The sequence below is a fragment of the Vidua chalybeata genome, chromosome 10, assembly GCF_026979565.1.
Source record: "Vidua chalybeata isolate OUT-0048 chromosome 10, bVidCha1 merged haplotype, whole genome shotgun sequence".
NCBI lineage: Eukaryota > Metazoa > Chordata > Aves > Passeriformes > Viduidae > Vidua > Vidua chalybeata.
Window position 1 is genome coordinate 633,401 of NC_071539.1, and position 4,568 is coordinate 637,968.

Genomic DNA, 4,568 nt, shown 5'->3' on the forward strand with positions numbered 1-4,568 from the left:
TGCAGGTGCTGCTCCTGAGCAGGGATCCAGGCCCAGCCCCGAGGCACCCAGCTCCACCTGCAGCACCTGGGCTCTTTGGTGCTCCCCGAGAGCGCCAGGAAAGGCACAGGGCTGGGCCAGCTGGGTTCCTGCAGGTGTGCTGGTAGCAGGGAGAAGCCTCAGAGCTCTCTGGCTCAATTTGGAGATGCAAGAACAGCACAAACAGCCGAGGCTGCTGGTCCCACCCTTGGATCCCCCCTGGGCCCTCTGGTGCTGAGGGGTTTCACTCACACAGGGCTGTCTGCCCAGCTCCCGTGGTGTTACAGAGCTCCAGGGGATCTGCCCCAAGGAAGCATGAAACAGGAGAGGAAATGAGGAAATAGCAAATAGCTAGTACTGGAGCCCTTGGGTCTGGTTTTACATCTTTCTGAGTGAGATTTCATGGATTTTGTCCAAAACAATGGACAAGGAGAGCTTGTTCTGTTACTATGAGTATTGCAATCATTTTCTCCATGAGCTCAAACTGTTACCTTCTGGTGACAAACACCCAGAACATTGTCACCAAGTCAAAAGACACTCAGCACAGAGAAAAAAAGATAATTTATTGAAGTATTTAGCTATTTGAGTATTAACAATACTCCTAAAATAACAGCAAAACCAAATTTTCTGCTGTTAGAAATTTCTGCATGAGTCAGTTTTAGACAGTATCAGGCAATTATTTCATCCCAGTTTCCCATTTTTCATTGGTAATTGCTGTGCTAAGACTATACAATGGCCCTCCAGTATTAGGACTTAAGAACCTTGGTATCATCAAAAGTAGAAGAGAAAAGCAAACCCAGAAGCGATAAGCACTGTCTGACTGTGATGGAATGTCAGAAAAAAATACTGTGACTGTTTGGATCTGGCAGGACCACTCAGACCTGGCTGTGTCCCACAACTCCTCGTGCCTCTGGGCTGGCTTGGAGCAGGATCAGCTCCCAGGGCAGAATCAGCTCTGGGACAGGATCAGCTCCCAGTACAGGATCAGCTCAGGGACAGGATCAGCTGTAGGACAGGATCAGCTCCCAGTGCAGGATCAGCTCAGGGACAGGATCAGCTGTAGGACAGGATCAGCTCCCAGTGCAGGATCAGCTCCCAGGACAGGATCAGCTCCCGGGGCAGAATCAGCTCTGGGACAGGATCAGCTCTGGGGAAGGATCAGCTCCCAGGGCAGAATCAGCTCTGGGACAGGATCAGCTCCCAGTGCAGGATCAGCTCCCAGAACAGGATCAGCTCCCAGTACAGGATCAGCTCCCAGAACAGGATCAGCTCCCAGTACAGGATCAGCTCTGGGACAGGATCAGCTCTGGGACAGGGTCAGCTCCCAGTACAGGATCAGCTCCCAGTACAGGATCAGCTGTAGGACAGGATCAGCTCCCAGTGCAGGATCAGCTCCCAGTACAGGATCAGCTCTGGGACAGGATCAGCTCTGGGAGAGGATCAGCTCAGGGACAGGATCAGCTCTGGGGCAGGATCAGCTCAGGGACAGGATCAGCTCCCAGTGCAGGATCAGCTCTAGGGCAGGATCAGCTCTGGGACAGGATCAGCTCCCAGGACAGGATCAGCTCTGGGACAGGATCAGCTCTGGGACAGGATCAGCTCTGGGACAGGATCAGGTCCCAGTGCAGGATCAGCTCTGGGACAGGATCAGCTCCCAGAACAGGATCAGCTCCCAGTACAGGATCAGCTGTAGGACAGGATCAGCTCCCAGTGCAGGATCAGCTCCCAGTACAGGATCAGCTCTGGGACAGGATCAGCTCCCAGTGCAGGATCAGCTCTAGGGCAGGATCAGGTCCCTGGTGTCACTGCTCAGCTCCAAGTGGTCACTTCCACTCCCCGACTGTGCTGTGGGCACAGTGGACAGTGTCCCCTCTGTCCTCTGAAACGTTCCTTTGTCATTAATCGAACTCAGCTGGATGCCTCAGCTGCTCCCTTACATTCTCATCCATGAACTATGAAGCAGCAGTGGTTATCTGCTGAATTAAGTAGTTCAACTAAAAGAATCCCATATATTGTTTTCAGTCAATGGGCACTATGAATAGATTTTATGTAAAATTACTGGGAATGCATAAGCCATTTTGCCTAATGTTATGGAATTTCTTCTCCCAAGCCCTGTGTGAAATGTAATTCATGTTCAGATACTGACAACTGAATCATACTCAGCATTCATATATAGTGCTTTATATATGCAAACTGCCATAAAACATTAATTAAGCAATAGATTTCCTAATGCTGAGAAAGTGTATTCACACCAGGCTCGGTGAGTTAAATGTTTAAATACTGTCAACGCTTAAACACTGTTTACAGTTTCATTGTGCTGTGGGCTCAGTCATTGGCAGAGCTGTAACAGTCAGTGGCTTCTCCATATGGTAAGTAGGAGTAGGAACGGTGGCTTGGTCTTTATCTACACCAAACTTTACTTTGAAATTGTACTTTTGCTACCAGCATGCTATTTTAGAAGTGAAGTTACTGTAGTAAGAACACAAGCTGTCTGTTTGCAGGCTCCTGGTACAGCTACAGTACAGAGGCAACGCTACCATTTATCGAGGTTTTTAATGTTCCACGTGACTTTGGCTCCTTTTTCCCAGTCAGGGCTACCCAAAGCCACAGGGCACGTCCAGCAGAGTGCTGGGACATCCTCTCACGCAGCTGAGTGCCCGTGGGGGTGTCCCAAGCCCTCCCAGCTGGCTCCTCCCTGGGGTGGCTGCAGGGTGAGGAGCTCGGTGTTCTCCTGGGGTGGCAGAAGGACACTCAGTGCAGTTTAAGTCGCGGGCTTTTGTTGGGTTGCTACTGATTCATCCCGTTCATTGGTCAGGAAACGGTGAGATTTGGCTGCAGCTGCCAAAGCTGAGTCAGCAGCACACCTTGTCAAGTGTGCCAGCTGTGCCACTGCCTCCCCTCCCTGGAGCAGCAGGAAAGGCTCTGGGTGCCACTCGGGGAGACTCACGCTCGGGGGTATTTACAGCTGCCAGGTACAGAGCACAGCCCACAGCTGCCCGTGGCCCAGCCTGGCCCAGCCTGCTGCAAGCTCGTCAGGAGCAGCAGGCAGCCCCCTCCCCAAAGGACACGGACCCTCCCTGCCCAGCCCCCAGCCTTTTCATAGGAGTCTGTCATCAGGAAGATTAACAGGAGCTTTAAAATCATGATTTAAGCAATGACAGTGCAGACTGAGCTCACGACACAGAGAACTGACACATTCCTTCCAGATGTCAGGAATCATGGGATCCCAAACCTTTTCCAAACACTTCTCCTGCTGTGCAGACCCCAAACTCTTCTTGCTTTAGGTGCCCTGCACTACAGGGCTGGGTGCTTTGATTTAAACAGTCAACAATAAAAAGACCTTTTAGTTGATTAGTCACTGCAGCCATGAGTGCCACAGAGTTTACTTTCTTGTTCCATGAATGTATTTGTTTATATTTGCAGAAGGATTCAATCTGATGTAAACTATGAAATATGTTGTTTACTGAACAAAGACAGGTTCCAAGGCACTTGTTAACACTGAAACCAAACCCCACTCTTAGATATCTGTTTGCATTACTCAGTCACCTCAGAGCCCATAACCCTGGCTGAACACTACAGCACTCCATCAAACAGCCTGGGAAAACACCTAGAAGATAAATAACCTGCTTAAAAACTTCTGATGTGTCAATAGTTTGCCATGAAACTGAAAGACATACCAGAGCTTTGTCTATGCTTTGTATTTGTATTAGTGCCTTGAACACCAGAGTGTAAACCCAAAATTTGCTGATGCTATCAAGTTTGCTGTCAGCACTCTGGAGAACAGAATTAGAATTTTCAGTGATTTTGATAAACTGGTTTTTGACAGACATTTGTGCCTGGATGCCATCTGTGACGGTGCATCGAGTTTTAACTTTAGTTCACCATTACTCAGAAAGGATCTGCTGGCAGGGGAAGCAGCCTACAGGCTTTGCTGCTGGGGGAAAACCAGGCAAAAATCCTTCCAGGAGGAAAACTGAAACTCTGACCATCCTGACATTTTGTCTTGCTGGCAGTGTTAAAATGCCACATCTGTCTCAGTGATACTGAGAGAGCCTCAAAGTTCATCTCTGCTTGAGCAGTCAGGAATAAAATGAAGGGCAGTGTTAGCAGGATTAATTGGAACAGCTCCTAGGATCAGGGATCTTGTTGGCTGTTTGCAAGTGGGACAAACAAGTTGAATTCAACTCTGTCCTGAGAAATATGCTTATTGTAAATGAAGTACCTTGAGTTTTCTTCCCCACTTACTATGGACCAGCTCCTGATTCCACAGTGATCCATTCAGCCAGGAGTGCCAGGTCAGTCTCCACCCACCCGACCTGCAGGACCTGTCTCTGGGTCTGCTGCAGGTCCCTCAGCCTTGTGAAGTGATGGAGCACAAACAGATCCAATTCGTGTTTGATGTCATTTTGGCCCCGTTTTTTCTGGAACATGACAAGACAATACTTCTCCCATGACAGGACTGGTCTGGGTGGTTTTTGCTGGGAGCAGTTTGGTGCCACCAGGGGAGGTCACTACGCTGGTGGACAGTGGTGTCCTCTTAATGGAACTAT